The sequence below is a fragment of the Odocoileus virginianus genome, chromosome 8 (genome assembly GCF_023699985.2).
Source record: "Odocoileus virginianus isolate 20LAN1187 ecotype Illinois chromosome 8, Ovbor_1.2, whole genome shotgun sequence".
Classification (NCBI taxonomy): Eukaryota; Metazoa; Chordata; class Mammalia; order Artiodactyla; family Cervidae; genus Odocoileus; species Odocoileus virginianus.
Window position 1 is genome coordinate 78417225 of NC_069681.1, and position 18364 is coordinate 78435588.

At 38.0% G+C, this 18364-nt stretch overlaps 1 protein-coding gene across 1 annotated transcript in view; it reads right to left on the minus strand.

The window, feature by feature from the left end:
• Window positions 1–18364, minus strand: part of STARD13 (StAR related lipid transfer domain containing 13) — a 495175-nt gene that overhangs the window by 306586 nt on the left and 170225 nt on the right. The gene's annotated exons all lie outside the window — the stretch shown is intronic.

Below are 18364 nucleotides of genomic sequence, written 5' to 3' on the forward strand. Positions count from 1 at the left end.
ATGTACTTTTCTCAGGCTTATGTCAAGATTTACACTATACTCTGCATCCATTTAGCAACTAGAAGACTGGCATCTAGTTTTGGTCCTGTACTCTGCTGCCCTCATGTCACCAATAACCTCCTCAGTGCTAACCAGCAACACTACAGCAACTCTGGCAGCTGGGCACTCCTCCCATCAGAAACTTGATCCTTCTGGGGTCCTGTGCTCCCACAGTCCCTGCTTGTACATCTCTAATCTGTCCTTCTCATATTCTAGGTGGATTCCCTTCTTGCATATTGATTTAATTTACTTTTGTTTTATTTTGTTTTTCAGACATGTTGCAGGGCTGGCTTCTCTTCTTACTTTGCACTTTTTCCAGGGTGATCTCATCTACTTTCCATCCATACTCTGATAACCTCCAGATTTATATCTCTAGCCCGCATCTCTTAATTTGAGCTTCAGGCCAATACAGGAAACTGTTTACTGGACATCTGCATTTGGAGATTTCAGACACCACAAACCGTGTGTTCGAAGCTCAACATTATCCACCCCCTCACATACATACCCAACGCCCAAACCAATTCTTTTTCTGTGTTCCCATCTTAGTGGAAGGCATCATGAACTGAACGTACGTATCCCTCCCCAGATTCAGTTGTTGAAGCCTAATCCCCAGTGTGATGGCATTTGGAGGTGGAGCTCCGGGAAGTAATTTGGTTTGGATGAGGTCATGTGGTTGGGTCCCCCACAATGGAGTTGGTGCCCTTGTAAATGGATGAAGAGCTCAGAGTTCTGTATCATGTGAGGACTCAGTGATGAAAATGGTCATTTGCAAAGCAGGAAATGAGTTTTCACCAGATACCAAATCTGTCAATACCCTGATCTTGGACTTGAAGACTCCAGAACTATGAGAAATAAATATCTGTTGTTTAAGCCACCAAGTCTATGGTATATTTGTCGTAACAGCTCCAACTGATGAAAACAATCAGTCTACCTGGTTGCCCAAATGGGAAACCCAAGGATCATCTTTGACTCTTTCCTGTCCTTCTTGTTAAATTCTGTTGATGCCTACTCTCAAATCTTGCTTGAATCCATCTACCTATTTTCATTTCTACTTTCACTCCTGGGCAACATTCAGGTCATGCTTAGATAATTGCAATAGCTTTCTAACTTCTAGCCTGACTCTAGTCTTATCTTCCTCCAATATATTCAGCATCTAGTGTGATGTTTCTAAAATACAATTTGATCATGTCACTTTTCTACTTGGAACTATCCAATTGTTACCCAATACCCCAAGAATAAATAGAGTTTAGAGGTTAAGATCTTACAACTAGCTGCATGACCTTCAGAAAGTTATGCAATTTCTCTGAGTCTCATTCTCTCATCAGGCAAATGGGGTTGCTTTGAGGAGTAAGTAAAATAATTTGTGTGATGTGCTGAGCAACAAGTGTGGCATAGAAGAAACATACAGTAAATATTTATTGATTATTTTGAAGGAACTTCTCAAAAACAAAGACTTACATTTTATTAACTCTTTCAAAGCATAATGATAATTTGAATAATACTCTATGAGAGTCAAGGATGAAAGAGGCAAAATGCTGATGCAGTTAGAGCTTTTTCTTCAATGTCACAGTTCGTCCCACCCCATTCTTATTCTCTCTCATCTTATTTTATGTCTCTGGTCATACTTACACTGGGTAAGAGCAAATTCACAAGAAGATTGATGACTGACAATGAGAAGAGTCAATTTTTCCAAGGATATTCACATTTTAAAGGGCACCATCTGATGACAAACATCAAGTACTGAATCTCTAATGATAAAACTTGAGATAGTGTGAGACAGAGGAGGAGAAAGCTCTCTCCACATTTCTCAAATAATATCAAGTAGGTGACTACTTCCTGCTCTAAAGAGAACTCAATCGATGAGAATAGTGCATCATATTTAAGTGGGTCTCACTTGATTTGGAAGCAAATATATCTAATGACTATTTGACTTGGAATAGCAAGTAAAATAAAATTAGAAAGTAAGATAAGTTTTGTTACATGAACATAAGAAAGCATTAATAATTATTTAAAATATCATAATAATGTTTTAATAACCATTCAACATAGAAATAACCCAGCAGGATTCTTCAAGATCAACTGTTTACAAATTCTCAGTTATGAGCTAAGAGTAATTCCTGCAGAGAAATGTCAGCTTGAAGGCTTAAAAAGTAAACAAAATACAGTAAGTAGACTTTCTCATCCAGTCCTTGAGATTGAGTGCTAGCAGAGCTACTCACACATTAATAATGACAATAATAATAATAATTGACAGAAGAAACTAAAAGTCAGATTACTTGATTCCAAAATAGATAAATGCAATAGGGATTTCCAGATAAACAGAAGTGCTCGACAAATGTGTAGTCAAGTATCATTTAGTTCTAAATGCAGAATGATGCATTAAAAGATGCAGAGCTTGAATCTGGTAAATATATGTGCTTGTGTGCTTGCTAGGTCACTTTAGTCGTGTCCAACTCTTCGGATCCTATGGACTGTAGCCTGTCAGGCTCCTCTGTCCATGAGATTCTCCAGGCAAGGGTACTGGAGTGAGTTGCCATGCCCTTCTCCAGGGGATCTCCCTGACCCAGGGACCGAATCTGTATCTCTCATGTCTCCTGCATTGGCAAGTGGGTCCTTTATCACTGGTGCCATCTGGGAAGCGAAATTAATTAATTTTAATTAATATTAAAAATACTAATGTTGTCATGATGAGAAAAAAGTAGAAATTAAATGTCTAAAATTAAAGTAACAAAAATTAGTGTTTTTGAAAAATTAAAAAATGAAAAATATTACTAAATTTTAAAGACATTGGAGATGTTCGAAAATGAATCCCTAATGCATGTTAACCATTTCAATAGTACATGACAAATTAGATGCAGAAGTATAGCTATGGACACTCCTTTCCCAGGAAAGATAATGAAACAAATATTCAATATACATATATATATGTATTTTAGAGCTATGTCAGCTCTAAAAAATTTATAAATGTGATGGTGAATACATTTCTTTATGGATATTCAACAATATTTTCCCATAATAATTTTCATTAAAACTCATTAGGTGACGGGGATGGGAGGAGGAAGGAATGGGGAGCTGCTGTTTAGTGGGTATAGTTTTAAGATGAAAAGAGTCTTGGGGATGGAGGATTGCACAACAATGTGAATGTACTTATGCCACTAAAGTGTACACTTCAGTGGTTAAGATAATAAAGTTTATGTTTTATGTATTTTTCCACAATTAAAAACACACAAAGAAATCTCTAGATGCACATAGTCTGTTTCTACTTGCTATGTTTAAACTCCCACTTCTATGCAGATGACACCACCCTTACGGCAGAAAGTGAAGAGGAACTAAAAAACCTCTTGATGAAAGTGAAAGAGGAGAGTAAAAAAGTTGGCTTAAAGCTTAACATTCAGAAAACTAAAATCATGGCATCTGGTCCCATCACCTCATGGGAAATAGATGGGGAGACAGTGGAAACAGTGTCAAACTTTATTTTTTGGGCTCCAAAATCACTGCTGATGGTGATTGCAGCCATGAAATTAAAAGACGCTTACTCCTTGGCAGGAAACTTATGACAAACCTAGATAGCATATTAAAAAGCAAAGACATTACTTTGCCAACAAAGTCCATCTGGTCAAGGCTATGGTTTTTCCAGTGTTTATGTATGGATGTGAGAGTTGGACTGTGAAGAAAGCTGAGCACCAAAGAATTGATGCTTTTGAACTGTGGTGTTGGAGAAGACTCTTGAGAGTCCCTTGGACTGCAAGGAGATCCAACCAGTCCATCCTAAAGGAGATCAGTCCTGGGCGTTCATTGGAAGGACTGATGCTGAAGCTGAAACTCCAGTACTTTGGCCACCTCATGCGAAGAATTGATTCATTGGAAAAGACCCTGATGCTGGGGGGGATTGGGGGCAGGAGGAGAAGGGGACGACAGAGGATGAGATGACTGGATGGCATCACCAACTTGATGGACATGAGTTTAAGCAAGCTCTGGGAGTTGGTGATGGGACAGGGAAGCTGGTGTGCTGCAGTCCATGGGGTCGCTTAGAGTTGGACATGACTGAGTGACTGAACTTACTGGGAATAGTTACAATTATTTCATGGATAAATCCTAGTAAAGTTCTTTGAAGTATGTTTGAGTCACTTGCCTCATCTGGTGAGATCCCTAGAAGGTGTTAAGCTTTAATACTGGTGAAGCCATAGTAATTACAAAGCCACGTTCACACAGACAGTCTAAGAATAACACAATTTTAGGAATGGGTTTTATGAACATGTTATTTAGTAGACAATTGTTTTTGGAACAAATGTATGAAATCTGGATGAAATGCAGATATGCATCCCTTGTCACATAGAAAAATATGCAGATTAAATGAATAGAACAACTCTGCTGCTGCTGCTAAGTTGCTTCAGTCGTGTCCGACTCTGTGCGACCCCATAGATGGCAGCCCACCAGGCTCCTCCATCCCTGGGATTCTCCAGGCAAGAATACTGGAGTGGGTTGCCATTTCCTTCTCCAAGAACAACTCTAGACAACCATAAAAACATGCAGATAATTTTTATTGGGAAGCAATGGCCCTTGGGACTTGTGATGATCAAAGTCAATAAATACATTGACTATTATTGTCCAAGTGAAACCAAAAAGCTGTTTCATCACCTGCTGTTCCTGAAATACAAAAGGCCCATTTGTTCCTAGTGCCCTTGTAGTAAGCCTTTAAAACTAAAAGCAGGAGATAAAATCCTAAAGTAAATAAACTCTTACGAAAACATGTAAGCCATTTTACTATTTGTTCTTTACTTTGTCCAGAATACACCTGCTGGTTTCAAACTCAGTAAACCATATTTTGCAGTGACCCTGATTTAAACATTACAGAATAATGTCTAAGTAGAAATGAGCTGATAAAGCTAATCACCAGATTACCACTGGAAAGCTGCTTTCTTTAGACAAGTATAAGGGATATATTATACACTGACTTTGGCCCAAATAACTTAAGACTCACTGACTGTGATATAGGTGCTTTTATATCTCAAAAAAAAAAACAAAAAACCTTTTTCTAATCTCCCTCATGTTAGCGTCTTAAAAGTTCATGCACAAACTATATGTAAAAATGAAAAAGAAGAACAAATATTTTAAAGTATTATAATCTGCGATTTCAGAGCTATTTCAAGGAGACCTAAAAGTTTCAATGACAGTATCAGTTCATGAAGAAATAAGATGAAAATTTAATGTTCTTTAATTACCATACTAAATTTTCATTATTGACTTTAATTTTGATTTCAAAATATTCAAAACATGGCCTTGTAGAGAAGTTTCCAAAACTTTTGATTTCTGTAAAAATTCTTTATAGTGATTCCTACCGAAATGTCAAAGTTATTCCTCCCCTGACTCAGGCTGGGAAAAGGCTGTAGTAATTCTTAGTGGGACTGTGGGGAGAAATAGAAACCAACAGATTTCCTCACAAATAACTGCACTATGAAAGCCAAAGAAAAAGCTGCTAAAAAGGCTAGAGAGAATGTATAATATAATTTAATATTTACTCTTTGTTTTCATTTGATCTTCACTCATTTCTTTTACACCTAAGATACAGAAAGTAATTCTTGTTTTAGTGCCATATGAAAATTTCAATACATCTAAAACATAAGAGTCAAATGAAAATCTACTTTTGTGGATTGAAAAATATTTTGATTCAGCCCATGATGTATAAATCTTTCTATTTCTAAATGTAAATTTTGGTATATGTACAATAGGATTCAGATACTTGAACAGAAGTAGTAGGCAATGCATAATTTCAGACATTTAACCTAAATGCAAAAAAAAAAAAAAACAACAACCTTTACTAGTTCAGTGAGTATAAAATATTGCTATTTAATAAAACTATGGCATTTTAATAAGCATGCCTGACATCTGGTGCTGATAACAAGGATTTTATATTTTATAGTTAACATTTAAAAAAAAACATAACTGTAGTTTTGCTATTTATCACAGACCACAGATGGCATAGGTCACATTTGGGTGGCTTCATTTCCTTTTTGAATAGTTTATATAAAGACGCCACTTGTTTTCTCTCTTTCTGTGAATGCTTTATATAAGGTTTGGATCAAGTCCCAGAAATGAATAAATGAAGGAAGAAAGGAATGCATCAAATGAAAACGAAGTTTCTTAATAACAAAACTGATTATAGAATTTTCCTGGAACAAGTTTAGTTAATAAAGTTCATTCTAAAACAATGATCCAAGGAATTTGCATCTGGATAAATATTTGAAGTAACTGCAAAAACCCATAAGAACCTTTAAAAGTTCCATCTTTTGAACAACTGTATTTGCTCTAGGCAAAGTGGACTAATCCTTTGATTCAAGGCAGGTTTGCCAGGAGCCTATGGAAGCAGCAGCTGAGCCTGATCCTGTTGAGCCAGTCAAGATGCTCTGGAGTTGTCCAGATGCTCTCCTTGTCTCTGGAGCATGCGTCTTCTTGTCCCGCTTTCTCAGACTTCATGTGTTCCACCCTTTAGATCCTTTGCTGAGTGTCCTGTTCCAACTTGGACACTGAATAGTGGTGTCCCTGACTCTTGACCCCAACACACCAGCTCTTGATCCTTTCCTCTAGAATATGTCACAGGCATCTGGTCCCATCATTTCATGGAAAATATGTGGAGAAAAGTGGAAGCAGTGACGGATTTTATTTTCTTAAGCTCCAAAATCACTGCAGGTGACTGCAGCCATAAAATGAGAAGAAGCTTGCTCCTTGGAAGAAAAGTTGTGACAAACCTAGACAGCGTATTAAACGACAGAAACATCACTTTGCTGACAAACGTCCATCTAGTCAAAGCTATGGTTTTTCGGATGTGAGAGTTGGACCATAAAGAAGAGTGAGTGCTAAAGAACTGATGCTTTTGAATTGTGGTGCTGGAGAAGACTCTTTTTTTAATTTCCATTTATTTTTATTAGTTGGAGGCGAATTACTTTACAATATTGTAGTGGTTTTTGTCATACATTGACATGAATCAGCCATGGATTTACATGTATTCCCCATCTCAATCCCCCCTCCCACCTCCCTCTCCACCCGATTCCTCTGGGTCTTCTCAGTGCACCAGGCCCGAGCACTTGTATCATGCATCCAGCCTGGGCTGGTGATCTGTTTCACCATAGATAATATACATGTTTCGATGCTGTTCTCTCAGAACATCCCACCCTTGCCTTCTCCCACAGAGTCCCAAAGTCTATGGGACTTTGTACATCTGTGTCTCTTTTTCTGTTTTGCATATAGGGTTATCGTTACCATCTTTTTAAGTTCCATATATATGCATTAGTATACTGTATTGGTCTTTATCTTTCTGGCTTACTTCACTCTGTATAATGGGCTCCAGTTTCATCCATCTCATTAGAACTGATTCAAATGAATTATTTTTAATGGCTGAGTAATATTCCATGGTGTATATGTACCACAGCTTTCTTATCTGTTCGTCTGCTGATGGGCATCTAGGTTGCTTCCATGTCCTGGCTATTATAATCAGTGCTGCGATGAACACTGGGGTGCACGTGTCTCTTTCAGATCTGGTTTCCTTGGTGTGTGTGCCCAGGAGTGGGATTGCTGGGTCATATGGCAGTTCTATTGCCAGTTTTTTAAGGAATCTCCACACTGTTCTCCACAGTGGCTGTACTAGTTTGCATTCCCACCGACAGTGTAAGAAAGTTCCCTTTTCTCCACACCCTCTCCAGCATTTATTGCTTGTAGACTTTTGGATAGCAGCCATCCTGACTGGTGTGTAATGGTACCTCGTTGTGGTTCTGATTTGCATTTCTCTGACAATGAGTGATGTTGAGCATCTTTTCATGTGTTTGTTAGCCATCAGTATGTCTTCTTTGGAGAAATGTCTGTTTAGTTCTTTGGCCCATTTTTTGATTGGGTCATTTATTTTTCTGGAATTGAGCTGCAGGAGTTGCTTGTATATTTTTGAGATTAATTCTTTGTCTGTTGCTTTGTTTGCTATCATTTTATCCCAATCTGAGGGCTGTCTTTTCACCTTGCTTATAGTTTCCTTTGTTGTGCAAAAGCTTTTAAGTTTCATTAGGTCCCATTTGTTTATTTTTGCTTTTATTTCCAATATTCTGGGAGGTGGGTCATAGAGGATCCTGCTGTGATTTATGTCAGAGAGTGTTTTGCCTATGTTCTCCTCTAGGAGTTTTATAGTTTCTGGCCTTACATTTAGATCTTTAATCCATTTTGAGTTTATTTTTGTGTATGGTGTTAAAAAGTATTCTAGTTTCATTCTTTTACAAGTGGTTGACCAGTTTTCCCAGCACCACTTGTTAAAGAGGTTGTCTTTTTTCCATTGTATATTCTTGCCTCCTTTGTCGAAGATAAGGTGTCCATAGGTATGTGGATTTATCTCTGGGCTTTCTATTCTGTTCCACTGACCTATATTTCTGTCTTTGTGCCAGTACCATATTGTCTTGATGACTGTGGCTTTGTAGTAGAGCCTGAAGTCAGGCAGGTTGATTCCTCCAGTTCCATTCTTCTTTCTCAAGATTACTTTGGCTATTCGAGGTTTTTTGTATTTCCATACAAATTGTGAAATTATTTGTTCTAGTTCTGTGAAGAATACCGATGGTAGCTTGATAGGGATTGCATTGAATCTATAGATTGTTTTGGGTAGTAGAGCCATTTTGACAATATTGATTCTTCCAATCCATGAACACGGTATATTTGGAGAAGACTCTTAAGAGTTCCTTGGACAGCAAGGAGATCAAACCAGTCAATCCTAAAGGAAATCAGCCCTGAATATTCATTGGAAGGACTGATGCTGAAGCTGAAGCTCCAATCCTTTGGCCACCTGATACGAAGTGCCGACTCATTGGAAAAGACTCTGATGTTGGGAAAGATTGAAGGCAAAAGAAGAAGAGGGTGGCAGAGGATGAGATGGTTAGATAGCATCACTGACTCAATGGACATGAATTTGAGCAAGCTCCGGGAGATAGTGGAGGACAGAGGAGACTGGCATGCAACTGTCTACAGGGTTGCAAAGAGTCAGACACGACTTAGTGACTATTATAACAGCAACAAATCAGTGTAGTAGCATAAAACATACATCATATAATTTTTCATTAAATTTTGTTATAATAATTGAAAATCAATGAATACACTTACACAAGCATTTATCAGATGATAATGACAGAAATATTATGTTATGAGACATTCAAAGTGACAAATAGAAGCTCTGAATGCAAAGTCAGTGGACTAACCTGTAAGAACTGGGAGTGTGAATTAATTAGCTTAAAATCAAACATTTTTTTCTCCTTATTTGGTTCAGAATTCTTGTAATCATAAAAAATGTTTGGTTTCATGATTTACCTTTGAATTTCCTAGCCCAGTAACAATATCACAGGCCTAGTAAAATTACTTGCAATATCTTGATCTGGTTATCTAGATTTACAAGAGGCATGATCCACCCTAAGATAATTGGTAAAAGTAAAAGACTCCAAGATTTTATAATCTAGAAGAGTAGGCAAGGTGTATATATGTGTGTGTGTGTGTGTGTGTATATATATATATACATATATATATATATACACACACCAATAGAAAGCTATTCAATGAAAAATAAGTATGACAAAGAATGAACTGATTTCAATAAGTGCAAGTAACACTACCTTATATATATCTTACAGATATTAGTGAAAGAAAATTCATTACATTTTCATGTGCTGTTGAAAATCCAGCTGGATGATGATGAAATGGAGTTCTCTACTCTGAATGAGATCACAGTCTAGAGCAGAAGACAGCCCCAAAGGGAAAAGATTGTGATCATTTGAAACAAACATACCAGTAGAGGTGACTGTAAGAAATGATGGTTGCTCAGAGAAAGGTTCTCATATAAAGAATCAGGGAGAGGTTTGTGTAGAGGGTAGTATTTAAGATCATTCTTAATGAATAATTTCACTGGGAAAATAAGAGGGAGAGGGGAATTCCAGACAGAAGGGACAACATGTACAAAGAAAAGGGGCAGGGGCGGGGAGGCATGAGTCTTTGGGGAAATGCTGTAAACTAATTATAGGGAAGAGTGTAAAACAATGGGGTGAGAAAGATAAGATGGGTAGATAATAGAGGACTTTGTATACTATATGAAGGCCTGTGGGTGATAAGGACTCCAAAATTATAGGCTTTATAATGGTAATTCCCAAGTGACATGAGGGATGGATTGGGGAAGGAAGAGTTTGGACACAAGCTCACAAAACCAAGACCTGCTGAAACAGAAGGACATGAAATAGACTATCTGTGATGACGTGGTCATTATGAGTAAAATTTACGAGGAGATGAAGAGCAAGAGGAGAGAGAGGGAGGGAGAGAGGTATCTTGGGTAGTTTTCAGGTTTTGACGTAGGTAAGATGGTTCACAGAGGTGTCATGCTGATGAAGATGAGCAATACGGGAGGCGGTCAGGGGTTTGGAATATAAGGTAAGGAATTCTACTTTTAGACACATTGAATTTGAAAAGACTGAGGGACATGCAGTGGGGGCTGTATAAAGAAGCTGGAGTCCAGGAAAGTGGTCTGGACTGAATGAATACAGAATATCTATGAGAATTCCAGCTCTGAAAGATGAGCTGGTTAGGGAAAGCATGCTTATAATCAAGAATAGGAGAGGCGGAGACAAGAGTCTGGGGGCATCTAGTATTTACGACGCTGAAGGAAATGAGGAGAAAAGGGTGATAAAGAGTTTGACAAAAACAGGAATATTTTAACCAGGAGGAGTAGGTTAACAGAAAAAGACTGAAAATTAACAATCCAGAAGATTCTAAAACTTGGTAATTATGAAGTGATCTTGGCTAGATCCAGGGGATAGAAATTCGAACAGGATAAATTAAGGAATACAGGGGAAATAAAGTAATCTAATCCCAAGAAGCTTGATTTAGAAAGGTTGAAGGATGAAAAAGGTGCTAGTCGTGGAAGGCAGTTTCTTGGAGGGCGTTTGTAAATTTGAAGAGATTTTAGTACCTTCAGGGCCTGAGAAGAAGGAACTCAGTGAAGACTGCGGTTGCAGTTATAAGGGAGCAGAGATCCTGAGGAGAGAGCGGGCAGGCAAGAGAGAGGGATAGGAGTGCAGGGCCTGATGGGGAGAAGACAAGGAGGGTGGGTACTGAGAGCTTGGCTGAGGTGGACCAGCACGGTGACAGCTGATGAAGTCAGGGCAGGGAGCAGTGGCATATCTGAGGGCCTGCAGGTTCTTGGGGGATGTGAAGGTCAGGATGAGGGAGGTCTGGAGCTGAAGCGGGGGCACAGGGGAAATCTATTTACCAATGGAGTATTTCCTTCTTGCAGTCCTCAGACTACAGTCTCATACTCAAATATATTTATACTTCATATAAATATAAAACTATGCTGTAGTTATTTCACAAATTTATCTCTCTTCTCAAGCAAATGGTGGATAGTGGAAAATTACGGTGCACCTTTCTTTTTCTTTGGAGGTATTATGGTATTGTATATCAGAAAAACCTGGGGTTTTGAGGTAGACACATTGAGTTTGAGTCTTGAACCCAACGGTGACTAGTTATATGGTTTTAGGCTACTTTTCTCCCCTGGCTGAGACTTAGTTTGCTTAATTGTATAATGGAGATAGTAACACAGTCCTCATAAGGACACAAGGGTTAAATTTAAAACTTGTGTGCCATCTCTCATCCATGGCATCCAGGACCAGATTGGACACATAGTAAGCTTCATTTGTGCCTTCTATATATATGAGGAACCTGCAACACCTATGTGCATCTACATGAAATTATCCTTCTCTTTCAATTACTGTATTCACTTTCATCTCTAACTTTAAAAATACTGCCTTCCATTAAAGAAAGTATGGAAAAGCTGCCTCTCTATCACACCTTCATTCTGTCCTTTGGTGATCATACCTTCCTCCTGACTGTTAGGTGTGCTTAAGTAAGGAATCCAGATCAAGAGTTTGGTTTGGCTCTTACCACGTGGCAGGCCTCCTTCGGCAACATCCCCCCCCAGGTTTGACTGCTTTGTAGGCCTATTTGCCTTGGCTTTCAGGCTTGTTTTTATAGACCAGTCCTGCCAACTTTTAAGATTACACAAGATTATAGTGGCATATTTTATTTAATGCTTCATTTTCTTTAGAAGAGTGGTTTTTGGTTTTTTAAAAAAATAAAACGCCTCATAAGCCTGATGACTTGCTCAACTGAATATAGGCCAACTGAGAAGAATTGGGTCACCAAGTTCTAGATACACAGCCCTGGAAAATGTCAGGAGTTGGATGGTCTACTCCTTTGTCTGGACCTAGCTCAAGTAGCTTCCTGAATGAAACCTAAGTGCTTTAAGAAATAAAAGCACTCTTAAGAACTTGTTTTCTTCTAAGTATGGAAGAAGCACTGGTGATACTGGTTTGGGGGGAACATCCTTTTCATTTTGAATTTGAAAACCACAGGAAAATCAGTAGTTTAAGGAAATGCCAATAAAAGGTGAAGTATAGGAGATAATAATAATTTAATAATAAAATATAAATAAATAAATAATAAAATATTGCTATTTTATCTGTGTTAATGGAGATCTGGGACTTTAAAACTGTCTACCAAAATCTAATTTGACATCATCTTTAGATATAAATAACTGTATAGACAGTTTGCTGTATGCTATAATTTAAATATTAATAAGAAAAGAAAAGCATTTCCAAAAAATGAAAAGTTAGAAAAACAAAGATGAGGGAGGTCATATTTTTGGTCCAGCACTTTGGTCCTCAACAGCAGGAAAAAAAAAATGACCTGACTCCTTGCTTCTCTGTTCCTGCCAACCTCTGTGTAAAGGTGCTCATGAGAAGTGAAAAGAACAAAAGGAATGTAGCAGGAAGAAGAAACTTAAAAAGCAAGGCTGGTGAGTTAATGACATGAAACCCACATGCTAAATAGATAGTCCTTTTTTTTTAAATTTTTAAAAAAATTTTTTTCCATTTATTTTTATTAGTTGGAGGCTATTTACTTTACATCATTGCAGTGGTTTTGGTCATACATTGAAATGAATTAGCCATGGATTTACATGTATTCCCCATCCCGGTCCCCCCTCCCACCTCCCTCTCCACCCGATCCCTCTGGGTCTTCCCAGTGCACCAGGCCCGAGCACTTGTCTCATGTCCTTAAATAACTGACAGCTGACTTTTTTTTCTCGTATTGACTTAATGCCTGGTCTCCTAACTTTAAGGGTTTCTGACTTGTGGTGGCTGGAAATGTGCTGGTTGGATCTTCTGCTCAGGAAGCAATAGCTCCTCTAGATCCACCACCTTCTTGGTGTTGAGGCCACACTTTCTGCAGGCTGCTCCCACCCAGTGAGTGAAGCTGGTGGGGGTACTAACACAGCCCTTTCTAGTCAGAGGCAGGACACTCCCTATGCACGACTTTGTTACAGGACTTCCCACTGGTCTGGCCAAGCCTTTCTCGGAACTGCACTTGGTCTGCAACCCCTCCTTCCTGCTCTCCTTCTGTAAGTGCCAGACCTCCAACATAGTAGGGAGGCTACTCCCAGCTTTCTCTGCTCCTGTTCTCAACAAACACCTTACATGGTTAGTCCTACCTTGGCATCTGCCTCTTAGCAGACATGAATTAACACATTCATCCAATATCTTGTATTTGTTTTATACTCACAAATAGGCATATACATAGAGAAAAGCTGAAGCAAATAAAGATTTAATAAACTGCCAAAGGAGGTATGATAACTCAAAGACAAATCTCAGCTCCATCTTAGGGCCTGAGGCTCCTGATGCCCCACGGTCTTTCACTTAACCAACATTTACTGAATGCCTCCTATATGCCTCCTACGGCTCTGGACCCTATCCTAAGAAAAAAGGACTCCTTTGAGTGGCATGCTCAGATTTGTGATATAATAAGATAATTCTGTTGTAAAGCATAGAAGTAACTCAAGGGAACAATGCCAGAGGAGAGGAGGCCAGTTTGGAGGCTGATGTAGTCATCCAGAGAGAAAATGGTAGCACATGTGAGAAGAGCCCCAGCATAGATACAAGAGGTGGGGAGATTTACCTGGAAATTTTAGTGATTCAACATATATTTACTCCAGATCAGCCCTGCCCTTGGCTACACTCTGGGAAGACAGGAAACAACAGACACATTCCCAACTGTTCAGAAGCATTTGAATGACTTCCGGTCAGAGATGTGTGTGTGTGTGTGTGTGTGTGTGTGTAAGAAAATGGCCTTGTGCCTAAACCACAGACTATGACACACAGAAGTCAATTACAGTGGGAAGCTCTGCCAGAACGAGGGTGCTGAGAGTGGCCCCAAACCTCAGACTCTGAACAGGATGCAGACTTCTCCAAAAATAAATGTCACAATAGTAGAAGGTCTGGCTAGTGACCCTCGGATTAGGACTAGTGCTAGAAGTTTGGGAGAAGTGAGGAGTGCCTCGCGTGATGTGCCCTACGGACACCCTGGTCTGGACTTCCCTTGGAAGAGCCCCTCTGAGCACTGAACTGCGTGCACAGCATGTTTATTACAATTATTCTTAATCTTGTGACTTTTTCATTTTTACAGCTTTACTGAGGTATAAATGACCCAGAAAAAACTGCATAGATTTAAAGCATACAATGTAGTAACTTTGGACATATGCATGTATCTGGGAAAACATCATCACAATCAAGATGCTAACCATCTACTCTCCAAAGTTTCCTTGTGCCCCTTTGTAATCATCTTTCACACCCTCTCTTGCCTCTCACGTCCAGTTGCAGACAACCTGTGATCTGCCTTCTCTCACTATAGATTAGTCTGAATTCTTAAGAATTTGATATAAATGGAATCATGCAGCATTTACTCTGTTTTTCCTAGCTTCTTTCATTTAACAGAATGCATTTGAGTTCCAGTCTCTTTAATTTTAGCCATTCTATTAGGTATATAAGGTTCTTTAATTTTTTGTGGTTTAAATTTTCATTTCCCCAATAACTAATAATATTAAGTCGCTTTTTCATATGGTTATTTGCCACCTGCATACTTACTTTGAAGACATTTCTTTTGAATCATCTGCCCATTTTTTAAATGGTTGATCATTTTTTCATCATTGCCTTTAGAGTTCTTCATATATTACATATACAAGTCTTTTATCAGATAAGTGATTGGCGAAGATTTCTTTTAGTCTGTGGCTTCTCTTTTCATTCTAGAAGTTCTTAATATTGAAAATGTCCAATTCTGTAATGGATTATTTATGGTTTCAATCTAAGAAATACTTGCTTTACCCAAGGTCAGAAAGATTTTTCATCTGTGTTTTATTCTAGAAGTTTTGCAGTTTTAGATTTTACATTTGTTCATGATCCCTTTTGAGATAATTTTTGTTAGTAGTAAGAAGTCTGAACCAAGGTTCCTTTTTTCACACATGAATATCCCATCATCTCAGTACTATCTGCTGAAGAAACTGTCTTTTCTCCACTGAATTGCCTTTACCCCTTTGTCTGTCTTCTTTTGCATTACTTTATATATTTTATGGTGCCATTTAACCTCCTTAATTGGTTTATAAGCTGTAACTGAATTTTGTAGTTGTTGTTGATTAGGTTCTTAGTCCTTAGATTGGAGTTTACAGTTTACATCTTTGACTTATTGGTCTACTTTCAAGTAGTATTACATCACTTCATGCATGGTACATAAAACTTACAACACCTCTCCTCCATATTTCTCCTTCCTTAGGACTGTTACTTTCATACATTTTATGTCCACATCTGTTATAAACCTCCAAATATAATGCTGCTGTATTTGCTTTAAACAATTATTTTTAAAGAGATGGAGTGAGTGATAGTTGCTCAGTCATGCCTGACTCTTTGCAACCCCATGGACTGTAGCCTGCCAGGTTCCTCTGTCCATAGAATTCTCCAGGCAAGAATGTTGGAGTAGGTTGCCATTTCCTTCTCCAAAAGAGATGGAAAATAGTTTTAATTGCACTTGCCTTCATAACCATCATTTCCCACACTTCATTCCTTTGTACAGATCCAGATTTTCATCTGGTATCATTTTCCTTTAACCTGGGGACTTCCTGTAACATCTCTTATAGTATAACTCTGCTGGTAATGAATTCTCTGATTTTTAATGTAAAATATAGTTATTATTTTACCTTTATTTGAAAAGATATTTTTTCTGGGTATAGAATTCTACTTTAAATATATTATGCCATTGACTTGCATTGTTTCCAAACAAAATCTGAGGTCATTTTTATTTATTCCTTTATATTAAATGTATGTTTTTTCCTCTCTGATGGCTTTTAAGATTATCTTTTTATCATTGGCTTTAAATAATTTCATTGTAATGTGTTAGTGTAGCTTTCAACTTTTTATGTTTGGAGTTTTCTGTTAGTTTTGTGGGTCTGAAGTTTTCATTAAATTTGGAAAAATTAAGGACATCTCTGGTGGTCCAGTGGTTAAGACTCTGTGCTCCCAACAGTAGCTAAGACTGAGCTCCCAATGAATGAGGCCTGGGTTCGATCATTGGTCAGGGAACTAGATTCCACCTGCTACAACTAAGAGTTTGCATGCCACAACAAAAGATCCTGCATGCCACAATGAAGATAGAAGATCCCAAGTGCCACAACTAAGACCCTACACAACCAAATAAATAGACATTTTTTTCAATCTGGAAAAGTTAAGCCATTCTTTTTGCAAATATTTTGTTTCCCCCCTTTTCACTTCCAATTACATGCATGTTAAGCTGCCTAAAGTTATCTTGTAGCTGATTGATTTTTAAAAGAATATATTTTATTTTTTTAAAGCAATTTTAGGTGTATAGCAAAACTGAGTGGAAGATACAGAGTTTTCATATACTGTCTACATAAACACAACTTCCCCCACTATTGACATCTTCCACCAGAATGGCACATGTATTAAAACTGATGAATTTACACTGACACAACATTATCACACAAAGTCCATAGTTTACCTTAGAGTTCAAACCTCGTATTGTACATTCTATGGGTTTAAATGTATGACATGTATCCAACATTAGAGTATCATAAGAGCAGTTTCACTGTCCTAAAAATCTTCTCTGTTCTGCCCATTCATTCTCCCCACTACCCTAAACCCTGTTAACCACCAATTTTTCAGTTTGCTTGTTTTTGCCTTTTCCAAAATGCCACATAATACTGTAGAGCTTTTTCAGCTTTACACATTCAAATTTCCACCATGTTTTTTCATAGCTTGATAGCTCATCTCCTTTTAGCATTGAGTAATATCCCATTGTCTGGATGTATCACAGTTTACTTATCTATTCATCTATTTTTTCCATCTACTGAAAGATATCTTCAGTTCAGTTCAGTTCAGTTGCTCAGTCGTATCCAACTCTTTGCGACCTTATGGACTGCAGCACTCTGGTCCTCCCTGTCCATCACCAACTCCCAGAGATTACTCAGACTCATGTCCATTGAGTCGGTGATGCCATCCAACTATATCTTAATTACTTCCAAGTGAATAAAGGTGTTTTAAACTTTCAGGTGCAGGATTTTCTGTGACATAAGTTTTTAACCCTTTTGGATAAATACCAAGGACCTTGATTGCTGGATCATATGATGAGAGCATGTTTAGGTTGTAAGGAACTTCCAAACTGCCTTTCAAAGTGGCTGTACAATTTTCCATTCTCACAAGCAATGAATAAGGGCTCCTGTGGCTCCATTTCCTTGTCAGCATTTGCTATTGTCAGTGTTTTGAATTTTGGCCACTCTAATTAGCATGTATTTCATCATTGTTTTAATTTGCATTTCCCTGATGATGTCTGATGTAGAGCGGTTCATATGCTTTTGCCACATGTAGATCTTCTTTGGTGAGGTGTGCCCCCTCCTTCTCCACACTCTTTTCTCTTTGAGTTTCACTTTTGATAGCTTTTATGTTTTCAGTTTCACTCACTGATCTTTTCCTCTGTAGGGTTTCAACTCTTAGTCCAATGCAGTGCATTTTTTTTTTCACCTCACATATTCATTTCTAGAAGTTCATTTTATAAATATATATTTTATGTCTCTGCTTAACATATTCAATCTTTCTTCTAGCTTCTTGAACACATGCAATGTGGTTATAATAGAAATTTTAATGTCCTTGTCTAAGAATGCTATCATCTGTGACATTTCTGAGTTTGTTTCTATTTATTAGTTTCTCCTTATTATGAGTCACATTTTCCTACATCCGTGATAATTTTTAATTGGATGCCAGTCTTTGTAAATTTTTCCCTGTTGAGAGTTGAATATTTCTGTATTCCTATAAATACTCTTGAACTTTGTTCTGGGATACAGCTAGATTAGTTGGGAATGATTTAATTACTTGTTTTTATGCTTTGCTGTGTGGCATCGGAGTAATAGCCTTTACTCTGAGGCTGGTTT